General features: G+C 38.9%; 1 protein-coding gene across 1 annotated transcript in view; it reads left to right on the top strand.

Moving 5' to 3' along the window:
- Positions 1-18,295, top strand: part of ERBB2 (erb-b2 receptor tyrosine kinase 2) — a 2,110,185-nt gene that overhangs the window by 974,840 nt on the left and 1,117,050 nt on the right. The gene's annotated exons all lie outside the window — the stretch shown is intronic.

Here is an 18,295-nt window from a genome sequence, read left to right on the forward strand (position 1 = left end):
TGTTATTGTGATGATAATCTGTAAAACACTTTTACGTGGCCTTCCAGCCTAAAGGAAAAGGGGTAACCGTGTCTTGACTTTTAATAACGGATATCTTTTTATGTTGTGACACAAAAATATTACAAATATTTTTATGTGGCATATATAGACCTAAGGGCACAGCACTGTATATTTATGTTTCAATAACATTTACATTTGTTACTGAAAAAAATTGATAGGCGCAATTTCATTTAAAATTGTTTTGCAAATGTTGGTGTTTATCAATTAAAAGTGGCTGTTCTGGCATGAATTTGAACAAATCCCAATGTGTCCGTATTGTTCCAAGATATTCTTAAAAGAACTTCAGGACAAAATTGAATGGTTATACTTTTATGTCACATCATGTGAGATAACAGCTGTTAGGGGAAGCAGACAGTAGAAACTCAAATTAGGCACATCTGTCAGAACAAGTAAATAGGTATGTATTTTACAGTAACATTTAACAAGACACAGAGTATTTTTTTTTTGGTTATGATTGCATAAGAATGCTGTAATGATGTGATTCAGGTAAATAGTGGGACAGGTTCTGTAAAGCTTACTGAATCCGGCACGTTATGCCGATATCAATGTGAAACTTGCAGATAACATTGTAGTATGCTAATGTACCCCAAGAAACTCAGAATAACTCTGTGCACAGTGGAGTTCTGCAGTTCCAACAGTGCACCATGGAAATGTGTAAGTAATCCATAATTTAAGAAATGGTTATCATATAATGTTGTACAGCACTAAACAAATAGGAAGATGATCGCAAATCAAGAATCACGATCATTATTTAAAAAAACAAAGTCTGTACAATAAGGTTATGAACAACTACAAACTGTTACTGACTCCACAGTGATAATCAAAAAAAAAGAAAACACGCACACACACATTAAAAGCACTTACCAAACACACACACACACATTAAAAGCACTTACCATTCGAAAGTAATCCGCATGACAATCGTAACATAATTTGCAGGAGTACACATAGAAACGTCTTAAACAATCACAGATATTTCTGTATGGCATCCACTAACTTGTAATATGTGCTTCAAAGTTGTAAGGCAGTTTGCAATACACATTATATATATATATATATATATATATATATATATATATATATATATTTATTTATTTATTTATTTTATTTTTATTTTACATTTGTTGACTGGGCTAGTCTAGCTGGAGAAAATTCCATTTTCAGTAGAGGCCCGGGGAGAAAAGCTCCACAAAAATAAGTACATAGAGACAAAAACTAAAAATATTAGTATACATGTTAATGAAAACAATAATAACAAACTGAACAATTTAAGATTGTTACTACAAGTGTTAATTACTATCATACATAGTTACAAGAAAATAAGAAGCTATATGTCTTAAAATTAAAGGTGCATGAATTAATTACTTCCCCTCACAGTTACAGTCTAGGGAAAAAAGATATTAAATTTTATACAGAGAATACAGAGATGCATGTCAGATATGGATACAAGGAAAGTAGGTAAAGAAAAAGAGTGTAAAGAATAAGGGGGAAAAAATAAATAAAAGGGGATTAGATTATGAAAATGTATGAAGTTAGGACAGTAATAGGCAAGGAAGCGAATTTGAAGACAGTGTGGGGGGAAGGGAAGAATGCCAAGTGGAGAAGTAGAGTCAGAGAAGAGGTAGTTATAAGTAAAGTTGAAGTATTGGGAATCAGGTTAATCAGGTTTACTACAGGAGCAGAGCCAGTGATTTTGGAAGTGGAGTTTAATATTTTGTTTGAAGAGAGGCAGTGATGTAATCTTTGTTATGTTGCTTGGTAAAGAATTCCATTTTGAACCTACAGAATTGGTAAAAGGGGAGTCACCAGCAGTGTTGTTTGATTTTATGGAACTAGTTAATAGCTTACTAGATGAGCGGAGAGAGTTGAGATTATTATAGGGGATTATGAGTTGAGAGAGTATAGGGGTGTTATTTGGTTGGTACAGTATTTTGTGGGCAATGGTAAGTTGGTGGATATGTATATATATATATATATATATATATATATATATATATATATATATATATATACACAGAGACAACTACGGATATCTAAATAATACATATAACATTAAAATAATGTCGCCTTGGATTTACAGATTCTGATGAAATCCTTAAATTTCCTAATTAAAAAAAAACAAAATTAAGGGTGAAGAGCAATCACAGCCATATTGCCATAGCTAACAGTTGCTAACAATGGGTTCGAGACCTGTGTGGGAATCACATGTAATGCACACACCCAAAGAAAGTGGGAGATAGAAAAGAAGATGTGGAATATTGGTGAAGAAGAGGGACAAACAGGAGGGATGTTGGAATAGGAAAATCTGAGAAGAGGTCAGAGGGGCATGGGCAATTTTTTTTTTGGTGGGAATCGAACCCATTTTTTATTTATTCATTTTTTTTAAAGAATAGAAAGAAAGGTAAACTTAGGGAGAGAGGAGGAGGAGAAGGTAAGCAGAGTAGGTATACCCACAGAACAAATAGCACAACACAAGACAGATGAAGGTTGAAAAAATAACAGTCATACCTGGATGCGTATTTTCTGCTTCTTCTTCTTTAGGCTGCTCCCATTAGGGGTCGCCACAGCAGATCAACTGTTTCCATTTCTTCCTGTCCTCTGCATCTTGCTCTGTCATACCAACCACCTGCATGTCCTCTCTCACCACATCCATAAACCTTATCTTAGGCCTTCCTCTTTTCCTGTTACCTGTTACCTGGCAGCTTCATCCTTAGCATCTTTTTCCCCAATATACTCTGCATCCCTCCTCAGCACATGTCCAAACCAACATAATCTTGCCTCTCTGGCTTTGTCTCCAAACCTTCCAACCTGAGCTGACCCTCTAATATACTTATTCCTATTCCTGTCCATCCTCGTCACACCTAGTGCAAATCTTAACATCTTCAACTCTGCCACGTCAAGCTTTGACTTCTGCCTTTTTGTCAATGCCACTGTCTCCAACCCATATAACATAGCTGGCCTCACTACCCTCGTGTAGATCTTCCCTTTCACTCTTACTGGTACTCGTCTGTCACAAATCACTCCTGACACTCTCCTCCACCCACTCCATCTTGCCTGTACTCTCTTCCACACTCACCATTACTCTGAACTGTTGATCCCAAGTATTTAAATTCATCCACCTTCACCACCTCTACTCCCTGCACCCTCACCATTCCTCTATCCTCCCTCTCATTCACACACATATATTCTGTCTTAGTCCTGCTGACCTTCATTCCTCTTCTCTCTAGAGCATATCTCCACCTCTCCAGGGTCTCCTCCACCTGTTCCCTACTCTCACTACAGATCACAATGCTTCATACCTGGATCATACCTCCAAAATCATAAAATCATACCTGGATGCGTATGACCATTGGAAATGTGTGTTATAGGGTAATAAACAAGGATCACAGTACAAATTGGATGAATAAATAACATATCCAAATAGTCTATCTGCCATGCAGGTGTTAGCTAAGTCACATCACTGATGAGCAAATGTAGGTCAAGCAAAGGTGTATAATGTCAGAGGACAGAACCAAAGCTACGAACATGCATGTAACAGTCAAACAACCAAGCACGGTGCCAAACAGAACACCAATGACATGTAATAGTATGTTAAAAATATGTAACAGTACAGAGTAATGAGTATAGCAGATTGTCCACATGGATGTGAAAAAACTACACTGGGTAACACAAGTATAATGAGAACAAGTACATATCGCAAGTATTAGCCAGCAACTTGTGCGCACATGTCCCACATTGTAAAATGGCCATACATGTGTCACATGTTCACTGTGTCAAATTAAGAAATGGCAATAGAAAGTAGGTTTGTTAAAGGTAAACATAACTGCAGTAAATACTCAGGACATTTTAAGGTGGGGGGAGGTGGACAACCTGGGACCACATCATGGTAAAGTAGGGAACAGTAAGTTGACACAATGTAAATGTAATTTAGACAAATGGAAAATGTATGTCAAATGACCAGATGGACTGCTGATGTCCACAAAACAGAACACTTACAAAACACATATATACAGTAATGTGCAATCATGTCACATCCACATGCATAGGTAAGTAAATTAAAAATTGCAGTCACATGCACATATACTGTCATGCAAATGTCAGATAAAGAAATGCATGTGTATGCCAACCACACTGCTCAATGCAGCAAAAGACACCTCTGTGAGCATCATTACAGCACATTAACAATACATCACTGAATGCTCGCTTTTTAAAGATACAGTTTTCTGTCAGTATGTATCTGACTACATGCACAAACATGTACAATCATAATGTGTACCACTATTTATGGAACGTGTATACCAATGTCAGTACAGCGTGGGTATGGAAATGCTATATACAACAAACATATTGTAATGTACTGTGAAAGAATGTGTAGTCTGTAACATTGTGTACAGAATAACTTTACTGTGCTGTTAGATGCAGTCAGATAAGGAGGACTGCACATAAACTGGATGTACCTGTACCTGATTGCACATGACATCAGTATTGCCGAATTATGACATAACACTGCATCATGAAAGTGGGACCTATGACAGCTGTCATCAAAACCATATGGAATGACATGTCTGTATGTTGCACATACCTGATATGGCAAAACAGACATCCAAGGCATATGACACTGTTAGTGTTGGACTGCGGACAGCATGTGTTGCCTGTCAGTCATCCCAGTAAGACACACATTTACAGGCTGCCTGTTGCAGCACTATCAACAGGTTAACTGCCACAGTACATGGACAGTTGAATGTGTTTGGACAGTGTAATGTGTGTCTTGTACACATTGAAAAAGTAAATGTCACACGATAATAACACATAAGCATGACAGACACATGGTGTGCATGCACAAGAGTGCATATGCAGTCCAATCACTTAAATGTCAATCACCATGTTGGCAGCAGAACACAAATAGAGCACACAGAGTATACCTACTAAGTGGAGGGACAGGCTGATGGTGATCGGACTCCCAAAATGATCTTATGAGCTGTCATCCTGAATGAATCCTGCATAGTCTATGCTATCTCATAGAAGAAGATCCCCTCCATGTCACATCTGTGTTCAGAAGACATCGGTCATGACCTCTCTTATTTCCTCCCAAAAATCGTATCTTTCATGGCGGTGGTGACATCCCCTCCAGTGTGCAGGCAAGATATTTCATCATTTTCATCATTGTTAACATCTTCATTGGGTGATTTGGGCAGTGGCCTCACACATGCATATAGTCATCTTTGGATTGGTGAACATCTTCGGGTACATGCGGTGTAAAGATTATTTGCAAAACGCAATAGAAAACAAAACAAAATGTCTGTAACTCCTAAAAAGGGCAACTATAGTCTTTCCTGAACAATTCCATATGCTTAGACAAACCCACATGTGTTTCTAGCCTTCTAAAAGTGTATGCGTGGTCAACAAACATATTTTACTGTCTGCATTCAATAATTTATATAAGCAGAAACAACATGCCATTGTATAAATGAGGAGAATGATATCAGATGCTGTTGTGGACAATAGGTACACCATATAACAACCATCTGAGACAGGCAGCATGATATTTGGCTGAACACACATTAGTATAACGGGTACAGCACAAAAATGATATGTTATGTTTAGTCAGAAGAACTGTAGATATATCAGAATGTAATATATCTGTACAACTGTATGCATTCTCTTCAGAAACAATCAAGAATCAAAAGGCTTACAAAACAAATATTTTGTAAACATGCTTGCTGATTATGAACTGCTGCTATCAAATGGGTACCTGCTCAAGTGACAGTCAACCTAGTCTATAGCATTGTTTTTTTTAAATAAAACAACGAAGGGGCTGGAGACAGAAAGAAAAACAATGCTGACCTGCAGGGTGTGCTCATTATGAACTTCTGCTATGAAATGGGTACATGTATAAGTGACAGTCAACCGAGGCTGTAACAGTGTTTTTACAGATGCACCAGTGATGTTTGAGACAGGTGCACTACCAGTGTTGAAGTGAAGGCTATGCCACACAGTCTGCAAACAACAGTGCTAACTCTGTTACTACAGACTCTGTGAATAGGCACAACAGATCAATCATCAGATAGCACAGACAGACATACAAGTGTGCTAAACCATGCATCATAAGTAACAGTCATAGCACTTAACACTTGTAGGTAAAACATTCACTTTAAAAACCCGTCTGTCAGATATATACAACAAACTCTCATTTAGGTTGTGGATGTTTTGTTAAAACATTTGTGTTAACAAAATGGATCCAAACTATAAAATACATCAACACTATAAGTTTTATACACAGTTGTAACGAAAGGTACAGTTTGCTGATTTCATCTACCTTACTGATGCATGATGTGTATTCCTGCATTATAAACAGTAAACATGGGATTTCGAGAAAAGAAAAAACGGGCCTGAATACAGTGGAATATGCATCTCAGTTCATAACATATGTAAAATATTCAACATCCCTCTCTCCCTCCACTGCTTTTCAAGCCTTTGCATCCTGTCTCTGCACGTCGCTGTATTCCAACTGCGGTCCTCATCATCTGAAATTAAAAAAAATATTCCTCAAATAACAAGGATAAACATTTCACAATACTCTTTGTACACTGTTATTTTGAAGAATGTTAGATAAGCACAATACTCAACTGACATTGTAACATTCAATGCTAACATCTTTGAGCACAGATTGGAGGACATGAGATTCAAACCTGCAGACTCAACCTACATCCAATCTTTAACCTGGAGACTAATCTGCTTACCTAACACATCTTAACTAGAAATGGATGCTTTCCAGGCTGTGAAAAGAGTTAATGTGATGACATAATCCTGATGGTGTATAATCTGCTAAGAATGATCTTGGTTTAGGATTGCAAACAATGAACATGTGCTGCTCATGTAGCTAAACTGTTTTAAAACTACTTTCATGTCAGCACTGTGTTCTGAAATAAATTAGCAGTAATTGAAATAATCCATTCTTCAGACAGTCTGACTGTGTCATGTAACATACAACTTCTGTGAACAGAACAGTACTATTGCTGTGCATTGTGGACAGAGAAAGGTATGTGTGTACGGTCTATTATTGCTTGTTAAATTGCACATCACTAGTTAAGTACATAAATCTTCCCTGCCATTCATTGCAGCTGTTAGTGTGCCCATCACAGTCCCTCAAAACTTGTAGGTCGATTCTTTCCTACTGTTGACTTCAGTATTTCATGACAAAAAGAGTCCTTCACAGGATTTTAAAAAGTGCACAGTATTAAACTAAAAATTGCTCAGACATATAACAGGGTTTATCAAGATGTACTGCATTCTCTGTTAAATGGCTGATGTTAACAGAATGTTATGGATTAAAGATATATCAGTAGGAATTAGATAAATAACAGAGTTATACACAACAACACTCAAAATATACGTTAGTATCAATAATTGTAAAATACTTTGTTAAAAGACTGCTATGAATATATGAAATCAAAATAACAGTTTAAGATAAAAGTGTCCCCTTTCAAGACTTGAACACACAGCCCACAAAATGTGGGCATGCTGGCCTGTGTCCTTAATAGCTGAGGTAACACTCAGCGCATGCGACTCATAAACAAACAGGTAATGCTCTTCAAACACTGCTAAACATGGCATTATTCATAGACTAGATCAGTGATTCATTACCTTGCACAACATAAACCTTGATGTAAACTATTGTAATGTGGATTTAAAAAAAAAGATCTGGATAAAGTTAAGCAAGGTAACAGGTTTCCCTATATTGTTTGGAACCCACAACATGCCAACATGTATACATGCTGGTCATTTGCTTTACAGGCTGATCTAACATTCAACTAAGCTATCATTGTAGACATCAGCTACTGCAGGTGTTTCTTAGAAAGCCTGCAATGAATGGAAGAATACGGGAAATGCATACTATTTTAACACCTCTCATACTTAAGACATAACAGCTATCAACACATATTTAACAAAATATGTTTAACCAGTGGTACAGCAATTAATTTTATATTAAATAAACTTGTCTGTGTACGTGTTTATGAAGAGTGATGTAACTAAGTTGTATATGTGTTGTAATGGTCCAGTAGGTGATACAGTGGGACTGTAATGGAAAACTACGAAATGCGCAGTCATCCACAGCCTAGGAGCTATAGGCGTCTGTGAGGCATGAGGACAGTGGCTATGTGAAATTATGTAGTTAGATGTTGAAAAACATGTATACATCTTAAAAGGACATGGTTAATGTTATTATTCAATTATTAACTAAAATAACAACATGGGTACTGAACCCATAGTCGAAGGCAGTACAAAGTCCACTGAATTATCCACATGAGCTAAAACATCTTTCTAAAAACATCTATATGATATATAGGTTTCAAACAAATGTCTGTAAAATCCATAGGAATAATAAGGAATATGTAGAATATTGATAGTGTTGTCGCCTCACAGCAAGAGGTTCTCCCGTTCGATTCTCGGCTGGAGCACCTCCTGTGTGGAGTCTGCATGTCCTTCCCATGGTCAAGTGACGCAAAAAACATGCAGGTAGATGCGAGCGTGAATGGGCGTGCCTTCTTTGAAGGTTGGGCGTCGGGCTGGCAACGTGGCACCGTAAAAATCCACTGCCAATCATGAGCGGACCGGAGTTCCACTGTGGCGACTCCTAACCGGGAAAAGCCGAAAGACTGTAGGGATGTAAGGGCCTTCTTTGAAGGTGGGGCGCCAGGCTGGCAACTCAACACAGTAAAAATTCACTGTCAATTATTAGCGGACCAGAGTTCCGCTGTGGCGACCCCTAACCGGGAAAAGCCGAAAGACAGTTTAATGCAGGGATCTATGGGCTGTCTCCACACCTTTATCGGCCCTCCTTCAGAGCTCGGCTGCATCCCTGCGACACAGGTCATCACAGAGGTGATAGACCTGCACTCCAGTGCAGTAGATCCCCATCCTTGTGATCTGGCTGCACACACCAATCATAGCTAAGTTCCTGGGTCTGGCTGTCATCCACTGCTCCAATTTGGAATATAATGGTTGACATTTGTGTTGTCTCCTTGTTGGTCTAGTTGGGCGCATGGACATGTCGCAGCCTAGCCTGTCACCATAACTATTTTCAATCAGTAGATATCTGAAAAGCAGCAAAACACAGAAATGCTCACTGAGGTTCTACTCAGTTCACAGCTAACAATAGTCTGATTAGTAAATGTATCAAAGTCTGTATTTGAAAATGAAGTTGATGTCATGTTCCAAGATTATTGGAAGATAACAGGCACATGCCACACATGGAAACATTTATTGATGCTGATTGGGTGTTTACACGGTACACCTAGGTCTTCTGGCGCATAGTGGCAGTATATGTGGATGTGTACCAATGTGATTGCAAGAACCTGAATTTTACTTCACCTCATTAATTATGTATGGTGCAAATGGTACTTAAAGCTGTGTGCACACAAGGTGCACTTTAATTCTGAGAGCCTGAGTGCGAGGTACATTGGCAATTGGTGGGAAGTTCTGTAGTGGTAATTAGTACAGCTGTTAAAAATAATTATTTCTGAAAGTACATATTTAAAGTCATATTTACTCTTAAGTTTAACAAAATTTGTTAAAGATTTCCTGGAGTCATGTTGTCTGGAAATTTATGCATACAGGTGGTGTTCTAAATACTTTTGTTCAGTACCATATGTAGTTGTGTGGACAGACTTCCATTGTAAATGATAATAGTGTATGGAGGAGGATTTACAGATCATCTGAAAGTCTAAATGGTAATTCTCTGTACTCTGTGGTCTAACGACAGAAACCTACGGATTACGAAAGTATGCATATTTAGTATGTCATGGTGAGCTTATGGATATTTCTTAAATCTTGTTTCCTAAAACAGTGTTAAAAAATTGCTGTTCCTGTTAGGGATATGTTTTCAATGATGCCTCTTAACAAAGGTGTTATCACTACTGTCTCAATTTACTATGTATCTGTTCTGCCTACGGATCCTGAGTTATTCCAATGTGTTCCATAAGTTGTTGAATTGTTAAGTGATGTATTTTAATGTGACATTCAAGTAGACTCTGATGGCATGATGCTGTTGTGTTTAGACCTCCCTTCAACATATACGTAGCGTCAGGGTTCTAATCCCAGTATGAACTGTACAGATATTACAGGTTATGTTGTTTTTACAGATGTATGAAGGTATTGTTGATAATTTTTACATGTCAAGTTAGTATGTATCACTGACAGTGTTATATAGATGTTTGCATTGCGAGAGGTGAGGGATGCCACTGATCCGCCCCCGATTATATCACAGTTTTTTTGACATCATTGCATACATCAAAAGGGGACCAGCAAACCCCTGTGGGATTACAGGACAAATATGTATGCATCCATCCATGTTCAGTACAGGTATAAGTAATTTGACACTCACTGCATATTTCTTCAGCATGCATATTCATTTATTCCTGTGTTTGATTTACACCAGCAGAGTTTAGCCATGAACACACTTCCGCACAGAATGAAGATGATGAATGTATGTATAATTACATGTATTAGTAAATCTGAGTTACAGACAGAGCAGTGCAATCTACAGTTGTAGCGTGTATTGCATTAATATTATAAGGTCCATATACTTTGGATCTACAGCGGGTGAGTGCCTCTGTAGTGTTACTGTGCACAATACCTTGTTAGTGTGCACACCTCATGTAATGGCACTGCTGTTTACTGTTATACTGTTACATTGAACACTACAGGTATATCAAGTGGAGGGGCAAGCCACACATTATCAAGTGCAGAAACACCAAGTATGTTACAGTGATGTCAGAGGTTTCAACTATGTTTAGTACACATAATGACTGACATTTTTGTCAGTCTTTGTCAATACAGGCCCTTCTGGTTTACAGTTGCAGCATCCTTCACGTGAGTATTTCCAGACCATATTACTGTGAAGTATATGTGATGTCAGTATTAATTTTGATAACTACATGACTGTGCTGTCTTTGTCTTTACTTCCCACTGCATAATCTACAGTACAAACACAACCTGTACACAGTAAGAGTACTCAAGTGCACATACGAGTGGTATGTGTATGGCACACATTCTGTATGTTTTAACTGTGTTCACTTGGTAAATATTGTGAGTAATGTGCTCTGTAATGACTTTTTTCCTACACTAGTTGAAGGTCAGCACAGTGGAACAACAACAGCATCCTGTGAGTTTTTGGCAGGTGTGTTGTTTTTTCATATGCATCACATATATCATGTAGGTTGGCCATGTTAATATAGATTATATAGTTATGTTATATACATTCCGTGAAACATACACATGGTAAACTGCAAGTGAAGTCAGTAGTATTTGTAACACTGCAGTGAAGTATATATGCCAGTTGTCTTTTATATTCATCACGAGCTGTAGGCACATTGCCCTGATCTGTGTCATTGTATCTCATAGCACATGAACTGTCTTTATTATCCAGTAGCCCATCCAGTGATCATGATGTTCATGATGTGTCTTAGCCTGGTAGTATGTCCCCCGGCCCAAAGGACCTTGATTTGTCTGGAGAGTCCATCCATGAGGTTGACACTAATGTTTCACCAGACATATCCTCAGATGTGGAAGTCCACTTGTCGATGCATTCAGATGATGATGATCACAGTGAATGTTGAACAGGATGAGTCGGGAGCACTGCTGCTGACAGATCCACACAATAACCAGATACAGGGCATCATTGTAGACATAAGTGAGCAGATGTTGTATATGGCCATGTGTCAGAGGGTGTCTGCTTCCTGTTGCGCAACAACTGCATCTTTCAGATGTCCATGCACTTACCTGTGCCACAGATTATGTGGCACACCAGATACATGTCACGCATGAAGAACTGGAGTGCAGACACAGTGAGATTATGGCTGCATTGTCTACTAAGAATGAAAGTTTGCTAGCTGTGGCATGGTCAGTGGAAACCCAGTTCTCTACAGTATTGCAGCAGTGTCATACTACAAGCAGGATTTTGCATTCCATGACTACGCACAGCAGATTGCAACCTGTGAGAGGCAGGCTGCCTGTCTGCAGAACCACCATTGCCCATTGGGAATCCATGTTCCAGCCTGCAGAGATATTAACTGCTTGCACTTCTGCTGAGGTCCCACCAGTCACAAGACCTTCACTTCACAGTCATGCTCCTTCATCTCAACATGGTGTCATATGTAGATCATTGTGTGTATTGTACATAGTCAGCCAGTGTAGCTAAAATGCATGTGCATATAAGTTACTGAGCATGTGTAAGATCAATGCCATTTTGTATAGTCAGTCAGAGTGAATACAGGCATGAATGGAGATGCGCATACTAGTGTGTTTGAAGTAATGGATCAGTCATTTAGCTTTGGTATATGTTCCAGTTACAGCTCCTGATGTGTTTATGTGCAGTAAACAATTTGAACCCATCACAGTGCCTCAGTGTCTCATTTGAATACAAGAAACATGCAACTCCAATCCTGTAAGACCCCGTTTCAGAAACTAGTTGATGACACACTGCTGGATACTGTACCTCTCTCTCAGAGTTACAAGCCAAAATGTTTAATTTTTATGTACGGCTTTTACATCCAACTGTGCCTTTTTCCCCAGTTTCATCTGTGGTCTGTCAATATTAGACTATTTTTGTATGGCAGTAGATATCCATTGCCAAACTAAACTGCATTATTCCAGAATTAAGTAACACCAGAAGTAATTAACTTGTGCTAGTTTAGTTCCCCCCTTGAACTGTACTGCCACTTACTTAACTGTAGTTCATCTATTTTCTTGGTACTCTCTCCATATCACTTACCTACAGTTTGAGTCAATTGATTGTTTTTGTTTGATTTGCCCATCCTTCAGAATCTGGCTGAGAGATATGTCAATCACTCCCACAGGACTCCTCCTGCAATTAGTCCCTACCCATCTCCCCCACTAGGAATGCATAGGACAGAAGTTATATAAGGGCCTGATAACGGCACCATCTTTAAAACGCACTAATACTTCTCTTCTGCAGTCATCTCCCTTTTCTGTGAAGCGTGCTCACTGCAAACAAGAGCGCAGTCTGGATGGTGCCCCGCTCTGTTCGCCTCACTTTGCTTGGCTTATTCCACTCCCCTACCCTGCCCCCATATCCCACCTGCCCCCATTACACCTACTTTTATATTTAACCTCTCATCACCTGACGACTACCTACTCTAATCACCTACCTCTTAACATTCTCTCCGTCCACACCCTCTATCTGACTCCCTGCCTGATAAACACACATATTAGCAACTGGCAACACCCTCACACCCACCTGTCTACTTCAATCACTCTGCTGTTTGCAGACAAGCACCACTACTATACACTATGCAAATCACACTACCATCTCTCTCACTAGTTCTCACAACTCTAGTCTACATCACATCCACACATACTAACACACCACTGGACAACGCTACTTACCATATAACTCATATTTCCACACTTGCAAAAACCCACATAAATTTTGCTGTCAGCTCTAGAATATTCAGTGATAGCACAATACTACACATACACAGAACCTACAGCTACACTAGAAAAACATCACTTAGATCCAACATAGAAATAGCTCACAAAAGTAAACATATACTATTTATTGCAAAGAAACTACTTATCTCAGGAGACATACACCCAAACCCAGGACCATTCAAAACCCATACTCTCAGCCAAACAGTCATCTGACCTACTGATTCTTAACATCAACACCAGGAGTATATCTAACAAGCTCCCTGACCTACATGCATTCCTAACCCACTACTCTCCTGACATACTGACCATTACAGAGACATGGCTAAAACCTATCACCCAAAATGAAGAAATCCTCCCCCAGATTATAATATGTTAAGACTAGATAGAGTGGGCAAGAAGGGAGGTGGGGTTGGAATTCTCTTTAAAAACACACTCAATGTCCAACCTCCACAAACCCCTCTACCTAAATTTCATAACGCGGAAAACTTAGCCTCATTCTTATACTTAAACAACAAAAAAAAGAATCAACATACGTTGTTACTACATCCCTCCAGGAAATAACTCTCCCACAACTGAAGAAATCTTACACTGGGCTGGTGATAACCTTCCACAAGAAACTATCCTACTAGGCGACCTAAATACTGACTGGTCAGACTGTAACTCTTAACAACCTCACTAACCATTGTAACCTCTTCGGATTTTCTCAACTCATTCAAGAACCCACTAGAGTAGATAAAAAATCTCCAAAACAATCTGTTCTTGATTGGACACTGACCAGTTGCCCCAAACAAAACTACCCTACAGGCTGTCCACCAGATGGTCTTAGTGACCACCTTCCCACATTTCTCCTATGCAAACGCACCAACTTACCTAAGCCCACAGCCTATAGACAAATCAGAGGCAACTGCAACCTAAACCCTCAGGAACTTAACACTATTTTAAAACAATGTAACTGGGAGCCACTATGAACACTAGGATTAGACTAGGCAGTCACCTACTTCAACAGTACCTTCACCAATGTCCTCAATAGTGTAGCACCCATCAGGAAGGTAAGAGTTGAGACTAACTATGCACCGTGGCTAAGCAGGGATACAAGAGCCCTACTAAAGTCCAGAGACGATGCTTGAAAAATCTGGAAGAGAAATAACACTACCCTAGCCAAACAAAACTACCAACAACTTAGAACTCAGGCCAAGAAACAAAACAAACTTGATAAACAAAACTATTTCCTTGGTGCCCAAAGCAAATACTCAAAAAATCCTCAAAAATTTTGGCAAACTGTCAACTCCTACTAAAACCAGGCAAAACCACCACTCCAGCTCCTAGCTCCACAAATAATAGCAAGAGCATAGCCTCCCTATTTAGTCACCATTTCACCATATATATTCTGACATTATTGACCCAGCTATCCAAAATCAACCAGAAGCATACCCTAACCAAATGTCCAGATAACATTCCTTCCTTTGCTCTGTCTCCTGTTCCCACCTCTACAATTAAAAAACTCCTCCTAAAATTGAAACCTACCACCCTTGCAGCCAACTTCCTAAAACTAGCTGTTGAATCCTTATATCATCCTGTCTCTGTCCTTATCAACTGCTCAATACAGGAAGCCTGTATCCCTCATCTGTGGAAAGTTTCATACATCATTCCACTTCATAAAGGTGGCAACTCTTTTGACTTCTCAAATTACTGCCCAATTGCCATACTGTCTCCCTCATTTAAGCTACTTGAGAAATGTATTCATTTTCAGGTTAATGAATTCCTGAACACACTCACACTTCTTTCCACGACACAACATGGATTCTGGCCATACCATAGTACAACTACTGCCCTTCTCTCTTTTTCTAGTTTGGTCAACCAACACAAAAATGACAATTACTTTGTAACTGCTATATTCTTAGATCTCTCCAAAGCTTTTGATATGGTCTCACACTCCTTGCTACTAGATATTCTAGCCTCCCTATACTTTGCCCGCTCTACTGTGGCCTGGTTCAAGAACTATCTGCCGGACAGGGAGCAATCCATCCAGTGGCAAGGCACACTATCTCCCTTAACTACCTACTACCGTTGGAGTGCCACAAGGCTCAATACTGGGCCCACTTATTTTTTCTGTTTTCACTAACAATCTGTATACCTCCACCCAACATGCCACACTCATCCAGTATGCGGATGATTCAACTCTAATCTTCTCTGCCCCATCTCTTACCACTCTACAACAACTCACTCAGGAATCCTTTACCTCTGTGGAGAAATTGATTACTGATATCCAACTCGTCCTAAACCCCAACAAGATTAAATTGCTCCTATTTACCCCCAATAAATCGAAAACTACACCACTTTCCTTTACCATCACTTCCCTAAAATGGTACTACCATCTCTCCTTCAACCCATACTAAACTCCTTGATGTAGAAATTGACAAAAACCTCCTCTTTGATGTCCATATTTTCCAAACCATCAAATTTCCTCTCAGATCAGGCATGAATCACCCTAGCCCAAACTCACGTATTGTCCACACTAATCTATGCAGCACCAGTTCTTACCCTGACCAGAAAACTTGATCTTGAGAAACTTGAGTCATGCTATAATAAAATTGCCAAATTTGCTAACAGTTCCTCTTTCAGAACCCACCACTGTCAGGCTCTGAGGGACCTACAATGGCTAGAACTTTGTCAACTACTTAGTTACCACCAACTAATCATTGCCTATAAGATCCTGAAACATCCTGATAAAGCCCCAGCGCTACGTCAGCTTCTCACTCACTACAAAGTTAATCGCCCTCTCCATTCTGTTGACAAATCACTACTCTGTATCTAAAGGGCTAACAATAATGATGGCAAAGCCGTATTCTCCCACACCATGTCTAGAACCTGGAATAGCCTCCCCTCTTCTGTGACTTCTGCATCCACTACCACACTGTTCAAAAATTCACTTAAATCACATCTTATAAACACCTGGCTATGTCCATGTATTACATAACATTTATTTTTCTTCTTCATATACCTTCCTTCCTAGTATAGTTACTGTATATATACTACAATACCACAACTCTAATTTCTTTATCTCTAGCATGAAATTTACTTTGGTAACCATATTTTTTTATTACTTCATATATTGTTGATATTCTGCGGTGGTGGTGCTGTGGTGGCGTTGTTGCCTCATAGCAAGACGTTGTCCCGTTCGATTCTCAGCTAGAGCGTCTTCTGTGTGGAGGCATACGTGAATGGGGCGTGCCATCGTTGAAGGTTGTGCGTCAGGGCTGGTAACCTGGTACGTAAAAATCCACTGCCAATCATTAGCAGACCGGAGTTCCGCTGTGGCGACCCCTAACTGGGAAAAGCCGAAAGATGCAAACAAGCAATATTGTTGATAGTCTCTTTGTCTGTTTTACATTTCTGTCTGATTTTTTGTCTGATTTTTATGTAAATGTGGAGCTTTTCTCCCCGGGCCTCTGCTGTAAATGGACCTGGTCCAGTCGGACTATCCCAGTAAACAAATGTAAAATAAATAAATAAAATATAAAATAAAACATGGTGTCAGAATGGGATCTGAAGTTAAAACAATTCGCAAACCAAGAGGCATGCAGTTAGAAGTGGAGGAATATATGGGAGCCAACTCACAAACAGGTCAGCAGTTATTTGAAGGTATTTAAACTTGTTTAAATAATTTTTCAGTCACAGAATAAGAGGCGAAGCATTCAAAAAGTTCACAGTAATTACCGAGATAAATGAAAAGTCTGAAATTGTGACATACTGATAAAAGTATTCGAAATAAATACAAAAGTGTTTGAAATAATTTCTGAAGTGTTAAAATGTACGAAAAGACTAAAATAACCGCATTTTTGTAGTGTCCTACTTTTTCACATTAACTAAAACATTTCGCAATATCCAAAGTTTCTGGAATGTTTGCAGTGTTTGCTGTGTTGAAATAAAGCCTTTTCAGTGAGATTGTAGTGCATTTGAGCATAATTACAAGTACCTGGTCTATACTTGTATTTAAACGTATTTTGTTGTTATGGCAGAGGGATGTCATAGACCTGGACCGCTGGTGTTTGATGATAATGCTGAAAATTGGTGAGTGTTTGAGCAGAAATATGATGCTTTCATACAGGCTGCATTTTGTGATAGACACATGTAGAAAGGCATTCATACTTCTTAATTTAGCTGTTTTGGAAGCCATTGAGAGAAAATGTTCATTTGTGTCTGCAGCTGCCGTTTATGCAGTGGAGGGAAAGAACCGCCATATTGTGATACAGGCTGAAACGTGGGAAGACCCTAAGTGCTTAAAACATAAATTTAAAGAAATGTGTAACCCTCAAATGAATATTACAATGTAAAGACATATGTTTCACACAAGAAATCAAAAAACAGGTGAAAGTATAGCAGCATATATTACCAAATTAAGAAATAAAGCAAAATCGTGCAGATTGAGAGATGACTTGATAAAAGGCAGGCTTGTGTGTGGGGTTAATAATGATGCAATGAGAAAGATTTTGCTTTGAGACAGTGATTTAACATTGAGCAAAGCCAGTGAGGTTTGTCAAATATATGAGCTTACAGAAAAACATACAGATATGCTTACAAATGAGAAAAACTTGCATGCAGTATCTGCCGGTGTGAATGTTGATAGTGTACAACATAAAGCTAAGATGAAAAAGAAATATAAACCGAATGGGGCCGCAACACCCAATCTTATTGTTAGCCGTCATAATTGTGGAGGCAGTCATAAACCTAAACAAGAAAAGTGCTTAGCTTTTGGTCAGCAATGAGTTGTGAGCAAACTTTA

The sequence above is a fragment of the Protopterus annectens genome, chromosome 5.part0 (assembly GCF_019279795.1).
Source record: "Protopterus annectens isolate FY-2018-M chromosome 5.part0, PAN1.0, whole genome shotgun sequence".
Lineage (NCBI taxonomy): Eukaryota > Metazoa > Chordata > Ceratodontiformes > Protopteridae > Protopterus > Protopterus annectens.